This window comes from Suricata suricatta, chromosome 1, assembly GCF_006229205.1.
Source record: "Suricata suricatta isolate VVHF042 chromosome 1, meerkat_22Aug2017_6uvM2_HiC, whole genome shotgun sequence".
NCBI classification, from domain to species: Eukaryota; Metazoa; Chordata; class Mammalia; order Carnivora; family Herpestidae; genus Suricata; species Suricata suricatta.
Window position 1 is genome coordinate 75,229,450 of NC_043700.1, and position 22,265 is coordinate 75,251,714.

At 40.4% G+C, this 22,265-nt stretch overlaps 1 pseudogene; it reads left to right on the forward strand.

Annotated features, from left to right (window-relative positions):
* Positions 1–12,324: 12,324 nt before the first annotated feature.
* Positions 12,325–22,265, forward strand: part of LOC115301173 — an 87,407-nt pseudogene continuing 77,466 nt past the window's right edge.

The window sequence follows — 22,265 nt, forward strand, 5'->3', positions numbered from 1 at the left end:
AGGCCCAGGAACCAAGAGAACACTACATTGGTGAGGGCTATCTTTTTTACTCAGTCTACCAATTCAAATGTTAATCTCTTCCAGAAACATCCTCACAGACATAACCAAAATAACATTTTATCGGCTATTTGGGCATCCCTTGGCTAGTCAAATGGACTGATAAATTTAATCTTTCTTTTTACTTCCTTCCCTACCTCCTTCCTTCTTTTCTTTCTTCACTCCTTCCTTCTTTTCTTCCTCCCTCCCCCTTCCTTCTTCTCCCTTTCTTCTCTTCTCTTCTCTTCCTTTCCTTCTTCCTTCCTTTCTTCCTTCCTTCTTTCCTTCCTTCCTTCCTTCCTTCCTTCCTTCCTTCCTTCCTTCCTTCCTCCCTCCCTCCCTCCCTCCCTCTCTCTCTCTCTCTCTCTCTCTCTCTCTCTCTCTCTCTCTCTCTCTCTTCCTATTCTGAAAGAAAAAATGTATATGTAGATAAGTGTTACTAAATATTAAACCCTGCAGTGAATTGCAGGAGGTTTACCTAAATGACCTTTAAAATCTTTTTTCCAAGAGCTCTATCATGCTACTCCAAGTGCTGTTGGTGGACCACTAGTGTCATTATCCACCTGGGAGCCTGTTAGAAGTGCATATTCGGGGCTTCCCTCAGACCTTCTGAATCATATGTGATCCCCAGATGGAGCTCAGGAATTTATTTATTTATGTTCATTTTAATAAACTTTTTAGGTGATTCTGATGCATGCTGAAGTTTGAGAAGCACTGCTCCAAATATCACACCATCTTTCCTTTTCCTGCCTGCTCAGAAGAATGGTGACTTTGCCTGCTCAGTTTCTGGCATTTATTTATGAAGAATTGGATTAATGAAAAGAATGGAGATCAGCTTGATGGGGTAAACCCTGGAAGATGAATAACTCAAAATGGAAAAGATTAAGAGACTAAAGGACAAGATAAGAAAACCTTAGCATAGGCCAGGCTTTAGACAAAGTTCCCAAAAGTTTTAGGGACAGAAGGAAGCCTGTGGGACAGTTACTGTCCCTGGTGTTGTGGATTGAGAGCAAGAAGGAGTTTTGAAGTAGATAATGAGTTATCCCAGTGGCCTTTTATGAATGTCCACCATAGGATTTTAATTGTTTTCTGATTTTACTTTTGGGTCGTTTGAATGGATATTCATATGAATATGAAAGCGTGTCAAGTCTGGCGTCCAGGTGCTTCTCTGTGGGACCTGTGAGGAACGAGGTACCAACATTTGCCTGTTTCATATTATTTAATGGTGGTTCTTTTGATTTATCTGTTTTTTGTTTGTTTTCTTTTTCTAGGTTGTGGTTACTAGACAGATGGGTGGGGAGATTGCTCTTTGATTAGATTATCATATTAAGTTGACAGTACAGGACACAGGTGGCTCTTTGTGCCATCTTGGTGACTGCTGACTCTAAGGTCACAGGATTACTTATACATATTACTTTTCATTTATCATTGAGCATGGTTCCTCAGCCTCCCTACTGGCTTTCACGGTCTTATTTTATTTTATTTTATTTTATTTTATTTTAGGGCTGCTACTCTCTTATATAGACATGTCTTGACCTTGTCAACTCTAGAAATTTTATCACTTCTGAAATCTCAAATTTACATAGTTTTAAAAAAGTCCTAGCTCACTTGCTCAGGAGCCCCCTCCACAGGACATTTGTCTGATTAGCAAATCCTGTTGGTTCTTCCAGGTTAGGTCCCCAACCTGGCAACTGTTTACTGTCTTCACTGCTAATGCATGCATTGAAGCCACCCTCAGCTCTAGGTTATACTAAGTGGCCCCCCAGCTTCTACTCTCACTTCCTGAGGGTTTACTTATAGCAGCCAGAATTGTTCTTTGTGATATAAGTCAGATCATTTTACACCCCTATTTAAAATCTTCCCATAATTTTCTCAAGCCATTGGAATTAATCCAAACCCTTCAATAAGTATAGCCTATAAAGCTCTATCTGATCTAACATTTGGTTTCCTGTCCAAATTCACTATCCTCTGCTAGCTCCCTTGCCCACGATTCAAATTTCTGAGAAGGGATTTGCCTTCCTTGCATTTCCTTAAACTCGATCATGACAAATTATGGCCCGTGGCCAAATCTGGCCTGTTGCCTGTTTTTGTAAATATAGTTTTATTGGAGGATAGCCAAACACATTCATTCATATGTTGTATATGGCTGGTTTTATACTCTAATGGTAGAGCTGAGTAGTTGTAACAGAGGTCTAATGGTCCTTAAAACCTAAGTATTGACTATATGACCCTTTACACAAAAAGTTTACCAACCCCTGCCTTAAACACATCAAACACATCTGCCTCGGGGTCTTGCAGTTGCTGTTTTTTTGTTTCAGACATAACTTCCCTATATAACTCAAATATCTCCCTCTTTTCACTTCATGTCCGTCTTTCTTTCTTTCTTTCTTTCTTTCTTTCTTTCTTTCTTTCTTTCTTTCTTTCTTTCTTTCTTTCTAAATGTTTATTTATTTTTGAGAGAGAGAGAGACAGAGAGAGAGAGAGAGAGAGAGAGAGAGAGAGAGAACGCAAACAGGGGAAGGGCAAAGAGAGGGGGACAGAGGATCTGAAGCAGGCTCCCTGCTAACAGTAGTTAAGCTCAGTAAGACAAATGAGGGGCTTGAACTCACAAACCATGAGATCATGACCTGGGCCGAAGTTGGATGCTCCTTTGACTGAGCCACTCAGGTGCTCCTCACTTCATGCCTTTATTTAAATGTCACCTCCACCAATGCCCTCACTGATTATCCAATTTAAAAATCAGTCTCTATCACTCTTTAGTTTTTCTTACTGATTTATTTTAAATTCATCTGAAATTCTTTATCTCTTTGTTTGTAGGTGTGATGGAGATAGCTAGTGAACCATCTAGGATTCTCACCTTTCTTCCATAGTGTAGCATTTTCTGGAAGCAGTTGCCAATCCCAGGGTCATATTTCCCAGCCCTCTTATTTCCAGGTGGGGTCACTTGACTAGTTCTGACCAATGGAGTATGAGCAAAAGTGGTATCTGTCCCTTCCAGGCAGAGATGGTGAAACGTCCGGGATACCAACTGCTTACCCTCTCTCTCTTCCTCGTGTGTTGATGATAGCATCACAAGATAGAAACAGTCTGGATCTTTGAGTTACTCCCTGGAGGGAAAGCTGCCAGACCAGAAACATTTACATTCAGTTTTAGGGCTTTTTGTTGTTGTTGTTGTTGAGTGTGAGTCTGCTGCTAACACATTCCTGACTGGGTTGATTGGCTCTCAGCCAAATTAATGGTCTTAGACTGGCTGAGCTGCAAAATATCCCACTATTTTTGTCTACTAGGTGCATGCTCTGCCGGTGCCTCTGCATGTGATGGCAGTCTTGTTGCTAGAGCATGAGCTGGAACAGGCCTGTGGAAACCCAGGCTAGCAAATGCACACCGTCACACACAAGGCCAGCCCAGACTTAATAAAAAGAGAAACATACTTCACTGCTTCATGAGAAAATGACAAAGACACATTACAAAGTGTTAGCATACAGGGCTGGGCGGAACCGTGGTGGCCATCATTGGCACGTGTCTACTCAAGCCTATTGGTTCCTTAGAGAAGCACGTTCTTTGAGTTACTTCCTGTGTGTGAGTGTGTGGGCATGTGTCTCTTTGTTCAGGCTTCCATAAGAAAATGCCATAAACTGGGTGGCTTATAAACAACAGAAATGTATTCTACAAATCTGGAGGATTGAAGTCTGAGATCAGGGTGCCAGTATGCTTGGGTACTGGTGAGAGCGCTCTTTTGTTTTGAGGATTGCTAATTTCTCTTCATTTCCTCATGTGGTAGGAAAAGGGCAAGAGAACTCTCTGGAGTCTCTTATAGGGACAGGGATTTCATTTCTGAGGGCCCTACCTCATGACCTAAGCAGCTCCCAAAGGCCTCACCTCCTAATACAATCACTTTGGAGGTTAGGATTTAAACATATGAAATTTGAGGGGACACAAACATTTCATTTATTGCAATGTATGTGAATACCTATGTAGATATATATAATCTACAACTCAGAAGTACACGTGTGTATATAATATGCTTATTTATAATGTGTACAGAAATAATTTACTAATATGTTGGTATACGCAGTAAGCCTCTCTTATCTGAGGTGTTGCTTTCTGCAGTTTCCATCACCCCTGGTCAACCATGGTCCAGAAGCACATGATCCTCCTTCTGACATATCATCATAAGGCCCTTAATAGCCTAGCCCTATGTCACAGTGCCCATCTCATGCACCTCACTTCATCTCATAATGTAGGCGTTTTATCATCTCACATCGTTATGAGAAGAAGGACAAGTACAGTACAATTAGATATTTGCGAAAGAGAGATGCCATCTTCACTTAACTTTCACATTATGGCGTTTTATTATAATTTTTCTATTTTTAGTCTTAGTGTTGTTAATCTCTTTCTGTGCCTTATTTGTAAATTAAACTTTATTATAGATATGTACATATAGGAAAAAACAGTATATATAGAGTTCAATATCTGCAATTTCAGGCATCCACTGGGAGGCTTGGAACGTATCCCCTATGGATGAGTGGGGATGACTATTTATTAGTGAATATATGAATAACATCTGAATAGAAGTTACTTGTGGATTGTCTATTATGTTGTCTGAAGTCATTTGAAGAAGGATCTATCTATTACATCTTGCTTTGAAGATGTGCAACTTCTAAATCAATAATATATACTTTTTGTTTAGATAAAAAAATGTATGATTCACCATTGACCTTTGTTTAGTTTGGCTTCTGGAAAAGCTCAGAATTGAACCAAATATCATTGTTTATTTCTGATATTAGCTTAATTGTTTCCCACTATTATTTTTTTGAGAAAAACAGAGAGAGTGTGAGCAGGGGAGGGGCAGAGAGTGAGGGACAATCTCAAGCAGGTTCTGCATTGTCAGCATAGAGCCCAATGCGGGGCTCTAACTCATGAAACCATGAGATCATGACCTGAGCCAAAATCGAGAGTCAGATGCTCAACTGACTGAGCTACCCCAGAGCCTCTCCCACCTTTCAGAATTAGTTATCTCTTTCATTTGTGACTTTCTTATTGTATACGTGTATTTATTATAAGCACTTCAATCATTTTTGAAATGAGATAAGGAGCAATTAAAACATTAAAAAATATAAGAATGTGTCTTTTGTAGTATCAGATAAATTTTCACTTAAGAGAATGATGTTAATGCATGCTAGGAAAGTATAGAGAACCTAATGCTGGGACCATTTCACACTGGGAATATTCGTGGTATAAGCTTATACAATGGAATAGTTCAAAGAGGGGAAGTGAGTTCCCAGGAGTGCCACTAGACTCAAATGCTGATTGTTTAGTGCATTATTTTTTTTCACTTTTCACAGTCATCTAGAAGAGCCCATGGTGCATCACCATCGGAGACTTCATATTTTCATTTGGAATTCCAATTCACCTCTTCCTCCTTTCTAACTCAGAAAGAAGTCTTCATAGAGGAATAAATTATTTATTTGGTTATTGGCTAGTACCAGATTATTATCTCACATGTAAAAAGAGGTATTATTTCACATTTTTTAAAATGGGATCTCAACTACATACAATTTATCACAAGGATTTGTGACAAATTATAGCAGTTATATAAAAAGCTGTTAATTTTCCAAAATAAGCTCCATTGTCATATTATTTATTTTTAAAAATGATCTATTTTGAGAGAGTATGCATAAGAGTGGGGAATGAGGTGGGGGGAGAGAGAGTGAGAGAGAATCCCTTTGCCTGGACAGGCTCCACACTGTCAGTAGGCCCTGGTGCAGGGCTGAAACTCTCAAACTGTGAGATCATGACCTGAGTCGAAATAGTCAGATGCTTAATAGACTGAGCCAGGCGACCCATCATATTATTTATAATAGACCCAGCTTCAATTGGTTAATTCCTTTTAAAAGGCTGGTATCAACCAACTAATCCATTCTTCTAAATCCTTTTATAAGCAAAGGAGAATTCTATATCTCTCATTTGTTATTCTAGAAACTCTACTCATTTTCATAAACTCCCAAGTTTAATTTACATTTCCAATATTTCTCCTGGCTGCTTGATCTCCTCAAATCTGTATTTGTAGATGAGGACGTTAGGCTTTTACTTATAAGGGCAACTGCAAACTCCCACTGTGGCTTTTGCAGAGCAGTAGTTACAGAACTCACTAATAACGGTCCTTAACTTCCATAGTAACCAGAATCACTGCCATGACATTACTCTATTCCCAGGACTTTCACTAAGTTTCTAATGCCAGTAGTTTGGGCTTTGTCTCTTAGAAATGATAGAGCTACTATTCCACATCTCTGTTTAGACCAAGAGAAAAGCTAAAGAAATAAAATTGTCAGGTGGACATTGGAATCTCTTCAGCTCTATTTTTACTACCTACTTCATAGAGTTGAAAACAAGCAATCTCAAAGTCACAGATTTTTTTTGTTCTCCATTTTATGGTATCAAATACCGGGCTCCACAGAATGGGGAATGGAGCTATGCAGGTGGCTGTTTACTCCTTTGATTGATAGCTTTCTCATGGAGAGTAACACTCTTCTCCAAGTATATTGGGGACTGTATTCATTCATTTAGTTAATCATTCAACATATATTTATTACCCATAGGCATAATAAACTAAAAGTATTTAGCAGGCATTAGATCAGGCTCTGGGAGAAGAGCAACGAATAAAACAACATGTGCTGCCCGCATAAAGATTACATGAAGCTGTCTACAGGACATTCAATGATTATATAAATAATTTATTATAATGTGTTTGAATGAAAAATAAAGCATGCTAGTGTGAGGTAAAGAATGAGTTCCCCGAGGAAGTAATTTTCAAAGGGTCACCTGGAGGGTAAGTAGGTGCTAACCAAATGGAGATTGGAAAAAGTAGAGGCTCCGCAGATTCCAAGTTAGGAGGTAGACAGAATTTGATAAACATACCAAAGGTGAGGGTGGCAATTTGTAGGTTTATGTTATTATTCATGTACTCCTATTACCTCTGTTATGTTTTACAGATTATGACTTTTTCTTTTTAATTTTTTAAATTTACATTTATCTATTTTTGGGAAACAGAGAGAGACAGAGCAGAAGTCAGGGAGGGGCAGGGAGAGAATGAAACGGAATCCAGGCAGGCTCCAGGCAGATTCCAGGCTTTGAGCTGTCTGTACAGAGCCTGACGGCCTGGGGCTGGATCTCACAAACTGTGAGATCATGACTTGAGCTGAAGTCTGATGCTTAACCAACTGAGTCACCCAGGCACCCCTGACTTTTTTTTCTTTTTAAATGATTGACACTATAAAAATCTTTTTTCTTCCCCCCTCTTTTTTTTTTTTTAGCTTTATTGAGGTATAATTGACTTTACATTTGATCCTTGCCATTACTTTTGTCAAAGTATTCTTTTGACAAAATACTCATTATTTAGAAAAGTACACTGAGGCAAACTCGAATTAGCTAAAATTGAGTTTATTCAGGAAGAGCAGAGTAGTTGCAGTTGTGCGAAGCCTTGGAGGGTTTTGGGTGGGTTGTGTTCATGGGCAAGGAGTGCAGCAAGAGGAAAGGCCAGCCAGAGTCCAAGCATTAAGTTCATTGGCTCGAGCGGGGGAGAGATGCTTGGCGGATATTTACCGATCAGGAGCGGAGTCTCCGCCCCAATGAAGTTCCGTTCTTCCCTGCGCGCATGTGTGAGATTCGTCATTTCACAGCCTCCTGTTTCATTTTCACTTGGGATCGTTTTGCGCTTTCAGGTATGTTTTTTTGAATGATTAACTCCCAATTCGTATTCCTGGTGCATAATATTTTTCTTTGATTTTCCTTTCCTCCAAAAGAATCCAAATATATTTCTCTATGTAACATTTGCATTTGTATTTAAGCTTGCATTTGTCTTGCCTCTTTTAGAATGGTCGTGCAAACAACTCAAATGAGTATGGGGGTGTGGTACTGTGATTTATAGTAAGAAATATATACTTGGTCTTCCTGGCATGTGGCTGCTAAAACCACTGTAATTTCTTAAGTGGTAAGAGCATAGGTGCTCTTTTTGTTTTAAGAAAAGACCAAAGTCTTTTGTCCTCCAGTCCTGAGATAGTGCCAGGGAGATGAAGAAGGGGAACTGAGTGTCTTCTTTTTCACACCAAGCCCCATTCAACCTGAGTTTGTTAATGAGGTGATTTTTGGAAGGCCCCTTAACTCTGGAGTGGGGGCTGGTTGTCAGGGGAACCAACAGGTGATTCAAAGGTTGGACCTTGACCTCTGGAGAAGTGGGAGGCGCTGGAGGTTGAATTAGTCATCAGTGGCCAAGGATTTAATCAATCATGACCGAGTAAGGAAGTTTCCATAAAACTACCTAAAAATACTGGCTTTGGGGGACTTTCCAGAATAGTGAATGCGTGGAGATGCCGAGAGAGTGGTGTGCTGGGAGGGGATATGGAAGCTCCATGCCCCTTCCCATAAACCTGCCCCATGCGGCTCTTCTTAAGGCTCTTCTGAGTTGTATTGTTTCATAATAAACTGGTGGATTTAATAGGTTTATGGTTTTCCTGAGTTCTGTGAGCCATGCTAGTGAAATAGTGAACCTGAGGAGGTGGTCCCGGGAACCTCTAATTATAGCTGGTGCATTAGAGGCACAGGTGACAACCTGGGCTTGTGATTGGCATGAGAGATGGGGGCAATCTTGTTGGACAGAGCCCACCTGTGGGATCTGATGCTGTTTCCAGGTAGATGGTGTCAGAATTGAATTGAATCATAGGAGACCCAGTAGGTGTCCACAGTCAATTAGAGAGAATTGCTTGGTGGGGAAAAACCCTCACATATTTGGTGGCAGTAAGTATTGAGAATTGAGTGGCTTTTTTTCTTTTTTAAGAGCGAGAGTGTGTATCTGAGTGGGGTAAGGGCAGAGAGAGAGGGAGAAGGAAAGAGAATCTTTTTTTTTTTAATTTTGAAAGACAGGAGGGTAGGCAGGAGAGAGAGAGAGAGAGAGAGAGAGAGAGAGAGAGAGAGAGAGAGAGAGAGAGAGAGAGAGAGAAAGAATCCCAAGCAGGCTCCACATTGTCAGTCCAGAGCCAGACTCGGTACTTGAACTCACAAAACTGTGAGATCATGACCTGAGCAGGCACTGATAAAAGTCAGGTGCTCAACAGACTGAGCCACCCAGGTGCCCTGAGAGAATCTTAAGCAGGCTCCATGTTCAGAGCCCAACTTGGGACTTGATCCTCGGAGCCTGGGATCATGACCTGAGCGAATATTAAGACTCAGACACTCAACCTACTGAGCCATCCAGGTGCCCTGACAGTAGAGTGTTTGAGAAGACAGTGTTTTCAGGGGGCTACAGCATGTTAGCCATTTAAAAACTAGAGGTATCTTACCTGCCTTACATTTCCATCCAAATCACAGTTACCAACTTGTTAGTAAGCAAAGATTGTCTTGAGTGGCTAAAATAGGTGCCATTCTACTCACTGAATTAGCTAACAGACATTTGAGGGTCTTGCCCCCCATTACTTTGCATACATCTCGCCATGAGTGTTAATCTACTTTCCAGCCCATAAGAAGATTAAAGTAGTGTGAAGTAGGACCAGCTTGTGCGTTGCTTCAGGAAGGTTAATGGAGAAGTTCAAGAAGATGGTTTGACAGCCTGATATTGATGGAAGCAGAAAAACCAAGGGAAGCAAACACAAAAATTAAAAAATTATAGCAATCTTAGACACATGAGCATCAGAAATAACTGATATATATTAATAATCTCCAAGAACAGGGGCTCCTGGGTGGCTCAGTCAGTAAAGCGTCCGATTCCTGGTTTCAACTCAGGTCAGGATCTCATGGCTTGTGGGATTGAGCCCTGTGCTGGCAGTGTAGGTTCTGTGTGGGATTCTGTCTCTCTGTCTCTCTGCCCCTCCCCTGCTCATGCTGGCTCTCTCTCTTTCTCTCTCTCTCAAAAATAAATAAATGAACATTAAAAAAAATCTTTAAGAACACCATTCCATGGCTACAAGGCACAATATTTACTGTTTGTTATTATAGCCCCGAGTTACCAGAAAAATGTTATATTACATTCAAGTAGTCCATTTACAAAGACATGGAAGGATTCCCACCAAAATTGTTATTACTTCTACTGTTATTGGTTTCTGTACTTCAAAGTGTTACGTTCAATTAATGGGAAGATTAACTGTGTTGCATGACTCATTCACCATTCTTTGCTCACATTAAAAATATTTTTTTAAATGTTTATTTATTTGAGAGAGAGAGAGAGAGACAGAGACAGATAGCACGAGTGGGGTAGGGGAAGAGAGAGAGGAAGACACAGAATCCGGAGCAGGCTTCAGGCTCTGAGCTGTCAGCACAGAGCCCAATGGCGGGGGGGGGGGGGGGGGCTTGAACTCAAAAGCTGTGAGATCATGACCTGAACTGAAGTCAGAGGCTTAACCGACTGAGCCACCCAGGCGCCCCTCTTTACTCACGTATTTATGGGGCATTCACTGTAAGCTAGGCACTGACCCAAGTAGCTGGATCCATAGTCGTGGACGGATTAAGCGCTGTTGTCCTGATGGAGGTTGCAGGATTGCACTGCAGATAGGCAGTTATCAAACAGACAAAAAAAAAAAAAAAAAGGGAAATAACTTGTATAAAAGGCTACAAGAGAAAAGAATATGGGATATGCCCAAAGGTGGGAGTGAGGAGGTACAGAATATGATATCTTAGTCATCAGAGAGGGCCAGAGAACCCCTAAAACAGGCTGGTACCAGTAGTGTGACAAGGGGGAGCAAGAGAGGTTCCATAGCAGAAACAATAGGGAAAGGATCTGAGATGGGAAAGAGGTTGACAGTATAGAGGAGCTACAAGGAGGACAGGGTGACTGGAGGTCATACAGGGGGTCGGGGGAGAGTGGAATGACTTGTAACTGAAGAAGGAGACAGATCATGGAGGCCTTTGCAAACCACTAGTGTTTGGATTTTATTCAAAGTATCATGGGAAACCTTGGAAGGATTTCAAGCATAGCCACTGGGTAACCAGCTCTAAGTGTCTTTAAATGCTTTAGTTATTTTTGTTTCTCTTTGCTTTTGTTTCTCTTTGCTTTTGTTTGTATTTGTAGAAATGAGGAAGGGATACTTCTAAAAATGTGTGGTGCAGAAATAAATCTAAATTTTAAGGGCTATAAATCTTAAACAGTTTGGGAGGCCCCCCTGAAGGAGAAAAAAGAATGCCATATTACAAATATAAAAATAGGAACAGAGATGTTCTTGGAAAGGCCCCATCCAAATGAGGGACCCCAGAGCTTAAGCTTCATTGTATCCCATTATATCCACTTACTTCTGATGCTGTGGAAAGGAGTTCATAGATGTTCCTGGCTTTAGGTGGGAACCAAAGTTGATTTTCAAGTTTAATTGCTTGGAGTGTGTCTCCATTGTTCTTCAGAAGCCCTGTCCTTTCTTCTTCTTCTTCTTCTTTTTTTTTTTTTCCCTCCCAGCTCTTGGATCCCTCCCTCCAGTGCCCTGTCTCAAATAGCTCAAGTTAAAAACTCTTGTTTTTGTGATTGTCTTATAATTGATTTGGAGTTTTCTGTTGAACTATTTCGTCCTTCCACGTAAGTGCTAAGTATACCCATTCTTTGTAGCTGTGGATATCTCTGAGGGTTAACATGAGTGTGTCTGAAATGGCCGGGGACAGGGTAATGGGATGGGAAACAGTTGATAAGATTTATGTTTGTTAGTCAACGTTTTGGAGATTCCATTTTCTCAGGAAGAAAAAATACTGGAAATATCCAGGAGCCTGTTATAGTGATGTTCCAAAGGTTCACTTTTTAAGATCAAAGACCTTAGAAAGTTCAAGGTGCTTTATTGGAGCAGAACCCCTGCCTCTCTTTGTTCAGCATTCCTATCTCCTTTGAAATCTTGTTGAACACTGTTGCTATTCCCTTATGCTGTTTACAAGCTGCTCTGCTATAAGAAATGATGTCTATTCCATGAAGTGTTCTCTTTAAAGAAATAGTACTCTGTGCTTTTATGAAATTGAGGGAGAGATGAGCTGGCTAATTTATTCCATTCCTAAAGCTTTGTAACAAAAGTTGAAATGAATGAAAATGACTGTGTTTGTAGGCCTGGTCTGCAGATAGGAAAAACTGCTGGAAACCGTTGAGTGTGGGATGGCTTTAATTTGCTGCATGGATCTCAGCCCATGATATGCTGCTTTTTATTAACTTTCATAAAAGAAAGAAATACAGAGAGCAAAAGCTTTCACAAGGGCTGTAATTGAAAAGAACCAGTACATGAAGTTCTGAGATTGTTATTTACGTGAAACAATGGGGCATTGTTCTGGTGGCGGAAGATGGTCCGGCTCCTGTCTGTGGGACGAGTGGAGAGTGAGATTGACAGACTCCTCAGTGAGAACTGGGGCGGATTACACCCGCCTTTCTCCGCTGGCAGGAGAGCCTGGAGATGCACGAGACAGCCGAAGCCAGGGTTTGTGTGTTGAATAAGGAGGTCGTGAGAATACAGTTTCGTTCTTTCTGTATGTGACTTAAGTATCAATGTGTTTGATGTCGCCTGGACCACAGAATGTAAATGTCGTTCCTTTGATCTCCAACTCCAATACCAGTGCTTCATTAAATGGATATGATGGGGTCTCTGGGTTGATACCACATAGGTCCAGGTGGAGAACATCTTTCAGTACTCCTACTCTTTGCCCCTCAGCTTTCACAGTTTGCTTTAATTGCAAAGCACTGCACTGCTGAGAACTGTAACCCAAGCATCCCAAGCAACAGAATACTCAAGTTGGGCATCCTGGTTGATTTACAGCAACAGTTAGTCATCTGGCCTTGGTTTCCATGTCTTGTATATATGGAGAAGAAAGCAATCCTTGCCCCTATCCTGAAGAGAGCTCAGAATGGTTATATATGTCTTACCGTGTTCTTGATTATCATCTTCCTCCTCCTCCTCTTCTCTTCCTTCTCCCCTTCCCCCACCCCCTCCTTCTAGGTAGTACTGAAATGATCTGGGTTGCTTTGAAGCCAGTTTATTTTACTAAATTGAACTTTTTGGATTGTGCCTTTTTTCTTTACACAATGCCATGCAGCATTTGATTAATTTTGGCACAAGTACACCTGTGTTTATAAATGTGACCATTTAGTCTGTAGATGAAGGCAGCTGGAGTCAGAAATCTGTGCCAAATTAAGTCTGTTGGTAGGCTCCAGGTTTTAATTTCTTCTTGATATTATTTTAGATTAAATGTTTCCCCGTGTGGTTAGATATCTTTGGCTTTAAGTACCTGTATACCTAAAGAGGAAGCATAGTACAGTGACAAAGACCTAAGAGTTACAGTCAGGGGAACCAGGTTCAACTTACTGTGTGGCTTAGGAAAGTCAGTGTAGCTCTCTGGGCCCCAGCAGCTTCCTGGGTAATATGGTGACTGTGGCAGCTGGCCTCCAGGCTGGCCTCCTGATGTTCACGATGCAGGTAGTCTCTTCCTATGTTGCATAGGGTTGACTTGTTCAGCAAATAAGATACTGTGGAAATGATGGTGTGGGACTTCTGAGGCTAGGTAGCCAAAGACATTGTGGCTTCTGCCTTGCCCCTTCTCTTGGATTGCTCAGTCTGGGGAAAGCTAGTGGCCATGTTGAAAGGATAGTCTGGCAGTCCGAGGAGCAGTCCACCTGGCAGGAACTGAGGTTTTCTGCATACAGAGAGCACCTTATAAGTGAGCTATCTTGGAAGCATACACTAAGTCCCCGTGAAGCCTTCAGATTGTCTTGACTATAACCTCATGAGAGAGTGTGAGCTGGAAGCACCAAGTCAAATTTCTCCCCAGTTTATGACATTTGGGAACTGAGAGACATAATAAGTGTTTATTGTTTTGAGCTACTGATTTTGGGATACTTTGCCTGCAGCAATAGATAAGTGATAAATGATACAATTATAATGACAGCACCCCCTCATAGGATTGTTGGGAGGATTAAATACGACATTGTAAAGGCTTTACAGATTCTGGCACATAGTGTTATTTGGAAAGACAAAAGCATTAGTTATGAATGGAACTTGGCACCAAAAGACCAGTTCTCTTTTTCAGTACCTGTACTCCACATGCTTTATGTGGGCTCTGCATTTGGACGATAAATAATTTCAGATATATAGCCAGCTCTCGAGGGAATGGTAAACTGGGTGGCATATCTGATGCATCTTATGTCCTGCCTCACATGTTTTTTTTTTAAATTAATGTTTATTTATTATTTTAAGAGAGAGAGAGAGAGCTAGTAGGGGAGGGACAGAGAGAGACGCAGACATAGAATCTGAAGCAGGCTCCAGGCTCTAAGCTGTCAGCACAGAGACCGAGACAGGACTTAAACTCACAAACCATGAGATCATGACCTGAGCCAAAGTCAGCCGCTTAACCCACTGAGCCACCCAGGCGCCCCTCTTATCCCAGGTTTTAATTTCAGCCTTGCTGTTGCAGTCAGCTACAGGGTACCATTAGCCTGATGGCACCTGCCTCAGCTGTATAGGTACCTCATGCTGAGTGATGGGGCTGCCTTACTGCACATTAGCATGTACGCTTTCAACCTGTTAGCTGCATGTGAGAATCTGGACCTATTAGAAATGGGAGGTGATGGGTAAATACTCCCTCTTTCCACCCTTTGGCTAGATGATTCTCAGGCACCTTGTATGTGACTCAACGGATCGTCCCTTGTGGAATGGAGACCTGTGGCCCACAGTAGAGGTAGTGCACCTTTGGATGGGCTTTCTCTCCTTTGTCTCACTCCTCCCAGGCCCCACTCTTGTTCTTTGGGCTCACTGCCTGAAATCAACTCTCTGCATGCCACCGCTGTATGACTCTGGCTCTGCCCCTTAGAGGGTACAATAGGCTGTAACAGGTGGCCCTAGTGAGAATTGGCCAAGTTTTGTTTGCCTGACGTGTGTTCATGATAAAGTAGTACTTACTTTACGCCCTTCAGTGGTTTTCTCCTATTCTCAGGACAAAGTCTCACACATCTCCCATGGTGGCAGAGACCTCCACAAGCTGAGTCCTAACCACACCTCCAGCCTCCTTCCCCAACTTCTCCCTCTGTTCCCATCCCTTCTCTACATTGGCCTTACTGGGCTTCGTTCAGTTCCTTTTACGTAACAGTCTTTCTGTTGCCTCTGACCCAAGAGTGTTTCTTGGTTCTTGCTTTGCTTGGCCAATTGCCATTTATTGTTCAGGCCTCAGCCTAAATGCAGCACCCCATCGCAGGCCTTGAAGACATCATTTTAAATATTCCAATAGCAACCTGGATTTCTCTTTTCTTAACACCTGTTGTACTTGTAAGTATTTTTCTTAATGTTCACATTTCCCTCTTGAATGTAATCTTTATAAAGGCAGGGGCTGTGACTGTCCAGTTCTCTATTGCTTAATGTTTGGCTTAGCATTTCAATGCATGTTTATTCAGTGGAATTCAGGCAAAAATCACTTAACTGATAAATATCTGTTTTTTCTTTTATTCTTTTAGAAAAATGTTTATTTTCAGAAGGGGGGAGGGGCAGAGAGAGAAAGAGAGGGAGAGAGAGAATCCCAAGCAGTCTCTGTGCTGTCAGCACAACTCAGTCTCATGAGCTGCGGGATCATGACCTGAGTGGAAATCAAGAGTCAGATGCTTAACTGACTGAGCTACTCAGGTGCCACATCTGTGCTTTTTATAAATCCCCTAGTCTCTCCCTTTAAGACATGAACCATATCCAAAAGGGCCTCCTCAAGCTGCTGAAACCAAACATTACTTTAATAAGAAAAATGACAAGTTTGTTGGTAGTAAAATGAGTTACTTTTACAATCACATTTCTTTTTTTGTCACTTTACAAAAGGCAATATCTTAGGCTCACATCAACTGACAAGTTCCCCCACTACGTTAGATTATAATTCAGTTTACAAAATTTGATTGACAGACAACTTTTAGAGATCATTTTTATTGGATAGAGTCTAACCCTGCATAAGTAAAACAGTTTCAATTCATGTCATCCAAGCTTTATTTAAATTGAACAGACTTTCTTTCCTGATATATGTAGAAAGAGCACTCATTTGCCAAGTCCGTAGGAGAGAGGATGTGCACATCCTGGGAAATCTAACCATTTCAGAAATGGCAACACTACTCAGATGGCAGAGGGCTACACCAGGATTCGGCTTGTGTATTTAAGGGTAGAGAGTCTTTCATTAGTGTGATCATGCTTCAAAATCTATTAGGGTAGCTTCTAGGGCCATCTCATATTAGCTGGTGTCAGATGGTCTCAATTGGTAAACTCATACTAAAGATCTGGTATCATATCAATTGAATGATAGCATGAAACCTGAATAATGCTGTTTAAGACAAGTTCCATTGATGAATAGGTATATAAAATGGAAGTCAACTCTGGTAGATCGATAATGCACAAAGATAGCTCTCTTGTTATTTTGCAGAGTTCTGTGTACTGAGTTTATTATCTCCTTGACAGTGATAAAGAGCACACACTTCATGTGGCAGGCAACCATTCATTCATTTAACAGGTACTGACTGTGTGCCTACTATGTTCTGGGCACTTCTCTGGGCATGAGATAAAGCAAGAGCAAAATGTATCTTAGCGAATTCTCCCCAAGAACAGATTTTGCCATGACAAAGGGCTTTGCAAAACCACATGGAGAGGAAATGGTTGACATCACTGGGAATTAGTGTTGGTCAGACTACAGGAAATTGTCAGCAGATTTCCCACGGTATTTTCTGAAGAACTAGGATCTTCCAGAGGGGAAGCAGTGTCATGTATTTCATCCAGATCCAGCTGTTACAGCAGTTTAGATGAGGGCTAGACATGGTTCTTTTTCTCTAAGGAAATGGAGATATCATTGAACTAAGTTAATTGAATTCAGGTCTCACACATCTACAGGGTTTCCCTCTGGTGGAGCTGACTCCCTCTTTTCTCTCCCTAGGATCAGGGGAGACTTAGCCAGACAATGAGCTGTTGCTGAAAACCCGAGAACAATCAATCATGTACAGAGAAGACAAAGGATGGGCAGTCACATCATTAAGACAAACATTTTAATCCAGATTTAATAAAGTGAGCTATATTAAAAGATAATTCCTAGGGTAACATGAAGAGATCTTGAATGTGCAATCTAGATCAGTGGTTCTAAAGCTTGCATGGGCATCTGAATCAACTGTGGAACTAAAATTAGAGGTGCTTCAACTTTACCACAGCCATTCTGCTAGATACTGAAATTTGAGAACCAGTCACCCAGATGTTAAAATTTATTTGATGATGAATTCTCCATCACTCTTTCCCAAAGATTCCCTGAGTCACTGGGCAAGATACCAACTTCCTATGCTGCCTGAGATGGACCCCTTTAATTTCTAAAAACACTTTCATACAAAGAAAATTTAAAAATCACAAACGTTATAATGTAAATTATTGCCAATTAGTAATATTATGTTCACTAAAGAGATCGGATATGATTATGGGTGCTGTGGTTCAATTTTAGATCAGGTGTTCCTTTGATTAATGGGGAAACACTGTAAAATATTTTTATTTGTGGTTATCCAAACACTACAGTTCGGGTTTGAGTTTAGACCATTGACCCACTGACTATGGAACTAGAAATCTTTAAATGTTGAAAGAGTTTTTATTTAAAATGTATACCAACAGTATATGGACTCAAAATCACTTCGTAGTCAGAAGATGGGAACTGCATTAACGTGGTTGTTTTTGCTATTTGGTAAAGCCAGTGGTTTGGATGACTAAAATCCAAAGAGGGGCTTGTGGGTTTTGTTTTCTCTCCTTTGTTACTCAATTTAATGTCTTTCCTGACTAAAAACCAAATACCTTTAAAAATGCTAGATTACATCAATCCTTAGTTAGCCATGTTTGCAAAGATTCTTCTGGAAAGATGCAGGAACAATTTTCCTTTGGATCTGCCTCCCAATGTTCTGAACTTGATGCATGCACTGTACATTTTGCAGCACATAATTATTTTGCTAAGATGATTTGAGTTTTTCTTTGCAAAAAGCTGTGGAAATTTACCAGATTAAATCAAATCATTGCTGCAGTTGACTCCAGCAAACTGAAATTGCACAAGAAAATGAATATACAAATTAAAAGAAAATTTGGCAGGAGATCTGGTAATTGTTTTAAGCATTGTTTAGTCCCAAAGAAAAATGAAAAATAAGTTATGAGTTGAGTTGTATATAATATAATAGAATGAGGCTTTGAAGTACTAACAATTCAGCACAGTCCTTGTCTAAAGCACAGATCTTCTTTGTCTTTTGCAGTGTTTTCTTGAATTAGAAGCCTGCGTTTACCAGCTGCTGTAAATCACTTTTTTCTTTAATACAGCATTTGACACTATGATACCTTCAAGTGGGTGTTGCTTATCTTGTTAATGCTGGTGAATGCTGAATGAGTATGAGAAAGAATTATAGCTATTTAACAACTGTTTGCAAAGGTTCCAGGGTTCTTGGGAGGAAGCAGGAAGTATTAATTTAAAAACAGTTTGCAAAGCAAAAAGGAGACAGAAGAAGAAAGCATTTAATTTCTTAATCTGTTTGGATTACCTCTAAGGAGATGAGTTATAAATGAAATTCAGGATTAATACACAGGAAGGACCCTGAGGAGACAGTCTAGACTTTGGGCCGTTTTTTTCTTTTACAAAACTCCTCCTCATTTTTTTTTTTTTTTTTTTTTTTTTTAGAGAAAATTCTCTGCCATATGCTTACACACTTGGAAGGAAAGAGAATTAATAAACTCTGAATAAATCAGTCTGGTGTCTAATAAACTTCATCAGCATTGTTTTCTTTGAAATATATTATTTTTTTTAACTTCTCAGATTGCTGTTTGGATTTTGTAGGATTTGTAGACTCAGTCATTTCACATCTTGGATTTGTGTAGTTTACTTTTCTGCCTGTCTTAAAAAATTTTGGTCAAAGTCATTTTAAATTCTAAAACACTTTGCAGAGTCATTGTGCTTTACCTTAAAGTTTTAAGTTGTATGTTAATTTAGTCATGATACTTCTCCAAGCTATCAGCACAGGTATCTCTGTTGTCACTGGTACATTTTAAACTACTATTGGGAAAAATTTTCTGGTAAAATTATTCTATGTCTTTCGTATATACGTATGAAAGTTTAAACATAAGATTCACTTCAGATGGCCCTGTCAGGGATGGATAAATCCTCTGTATTCTCCCCAACTCCAGTGCTACATAAAAGAAGGAAAACAGTTTTAAAAAAAGAAATTTGTTTATGTAATTCCTGGAAATAGTATATACGAATATATTGCAGATGCTGGTGAGCAATGAAAAAATTTCCTTACATTGAGGGGGCACTTGGGTGTCTCAGTCTGACTTAGACGTCTGACTTTGGCTCAGGTCATGATCTCAGTCCTGAGTTCGAGCCCTGCGTTGGGCTCAGTGCTGACAGCTAAGAGCCTGGAGCCTGCTTCAGATTCTGTCTCCCTCTCTCTCTGCCCCTCCCCTGCTCGTGCTCTGTCTCTGTCTCTGTCTCTCTCTCAAAAATAAACATTAAAAAAAAAAAAAACAATTTCTTACACTGAGATTGAAACCAACTGCATTTCTTTTTCCTTACCAACTTCCACGCCACAGAGAGGGCTCTCACTTTACTGCAGAATTTGAGAGAGCAGAATTTGTCACCCACACTTGGCCCTTTACATAAGCTACTTTGGAGGTCATTTTCTGCTGCTGTAGAAAATCAGATTTTCCTTGATGAGCATTTTTGCCTGGCTGTGGAATGGGCTTCTCCCAGGAACAAGTATTTATTCTACCTTACTTCCCAGGAGGCCCTGTTTCCAGGAGGCTGTGCCTCCATGGAGGCAGAGTGCAAGGCCTTTCCCTGGATTCCTTATTTGCATCTATTCTGAAGTGTTACCCGGTGTTCAGAAAGTCCCTGGCTGCGGCTCCTCTTTGTTCTAATCCTGTCCCCAAATGTTGCAGTTTCTCCCCTTGATGGGAGTTTCACATACACAGGCACAAATATTAAGCTTGTGTAACAACCTGCTGCTTAAAAAGCTCATCTGTGGGGGAATGACTGTAAATTTTGGTACGCACAGGTGCTGAATAATATGCAACCGATAAAAATCCAGTAATGTGGAGTCTAGAACTCACATCTCCAGACTGCCATGGAGTGTTTTTCTTCTGCCATGTCTCCGTGTCTCTCAGAGGCCGAACACAATTCAGAGTCTTCTTTGGCCTGGAACCGTTTTAGGTTTGCATTGCTGTTTCATCTGACATGCAAAGTATCAGAATCAACAAATATGAGAAGAACAGTTTTCCATAGATCTGTTCTGCCCAAACTACCATGCACTGGTAATTGAAGCTTCGGAGCAGTTTAGAAGGCCTCAGCTTCAGGGCTGCACCAGACCCTCTTTCCAGCATGCCTCACCTGAGCCATTTGCCTGTAGACAATGACCACATGCCATTTGCACCAGGGAATGGGAAGTAAACGTGGGAAAGTGTATTGCCAAAAATGCAAATATCTACACACAGTTAATAAAGAGAGCCTGTGGGAAGTAGTTCCTCATAGAGCCTTTGTGTTTTTTATCTTCAGAGCTGAGGAAGGGGATGGGAGCGCATTCCGGCTTCCATTTTTGTTTGTGTTCCAACACTGCCGCTCTGTTTATTACTGCTTATTATTTCCTTATGGAAAAGCAATTATTTTGATGAGTTGGGAAGAAGTGTGCATTTTTGGTCTCTTTAGAAGGAAGAGAAGAAGGAAAGTATTTATGGAGGGAAATGTGACATGTCTCACATTGCTCTTTGTTTGGCAGTTTCTTGGTAAACTCTTCAGCCTTGGGATTTGTACGATCGATGCCAGGATTCTATCAGTGGTTTTAAAGGTGGACATTTTTATGTTATTGTCTTAAATAAGGCTCTCTGCTTTTCTGCCCTTATAGAGGCTTTGCAACTTAGAATAAAGTAGACTATTTTTTCTCCATCACCTTTAAAAACATTTGAAAACTTACGAAAATGCTTTTCAGATATGATGTATCATGTATTTCTTTTAACACTCCTTTGGGAGTATGTATCATTTTTTGTATTTTAAAGATGAAGGAAAACTAAATTGTAGCTAAAATTTGGCAGTACAGTGTGGTCTTCCCATGGCCTCTGCTCTGAAATTCCTTGTCCTTTTCCCGTCTCCTGTGATTTATGGGCCCTCTGTTGTAGGGTCCTCATTCCATTTACAAGATAAAAATTCACTAAAACGTTTACACTTTGTATAACAAAGCTCTTCTGAAATTGTACTTTATTGCTTGTATGAATCTGTATAATCTCTATCTTTTACCATGAGGGAAGGAATAGTGCAGCAATAACTTGAGAGATTTCTCCTGTGATATTATTTTTTTGTAAGATTCAGTTCTATTTTGCTATTATAAAATAGTGGATGAAAGTAATGGCTTTATTAAAGAAATTATTCTGATTCAATTCATTTTTAGAAAAGTGATTGTGAGAACAGACTTAATAAGATGGAAAAGTGGTGTTGTTAACTTAGATTTTCTGATTGCTTGCTGAGGTAGTTTCTTGGCCGTCAGGAAGAAGGACACAATCCCTGACAGAAAGCTATATCCTTGTCATTGGTTTTTATAGGACCGTATGTTAGACTATGACCTGAGTCACTATTGTTGGATATGTGCGTGTGTATGTGTATGTACACTCTCCCCCACCTTATGAACCTGACACAAGTGAAAACTTATGATGCCATTTGTCCACCTTCTACCGTACTACTCTTCAATACCATTTTTCTTTTTGTATCTTGTTGGGAGCCGCTGAGCTTTTGGCTGCCTCAGGCAAGGATATATCGCTCTCCAGGGAGTAAACCAGAAAAACAAGATTTACATCTGGAGGCTAGGAGAGTGCATTTCCTGGTCCAGATTTTGGAGACTGTCCTACTGAGCCAGACGAAAAAAGGCCAAGGTGATCAAAAGATCAAGCCGCATTTTGGATTATTCAGCGCTAAGCTTCCCCTCCCCAGCATTGCAGACGCTAGTCTGTGCGCTTCCTTTTGATGCTGTGTCCAGAGTTTCAGTTTCGTTTTACCCCTTTCTCTAATATTCATTTGACTCTGTTACCTGGCAACCAACTTGGGTCATTTCCCTGCCCCAAACCCTATATAAGAGAAAATTGTTTTTTCTTTCTTTCTTTCTTTCTTTCTTTCTTTCTTTCTTTCTTTCTTTCTTTCTTTCTTTCTTTCTTTCTTTATATATTTTTTATACATAATATTTTATTGTCAAATTGTTTTCCATACAGCACCCAGTGCTCTTCCCCTTAAGT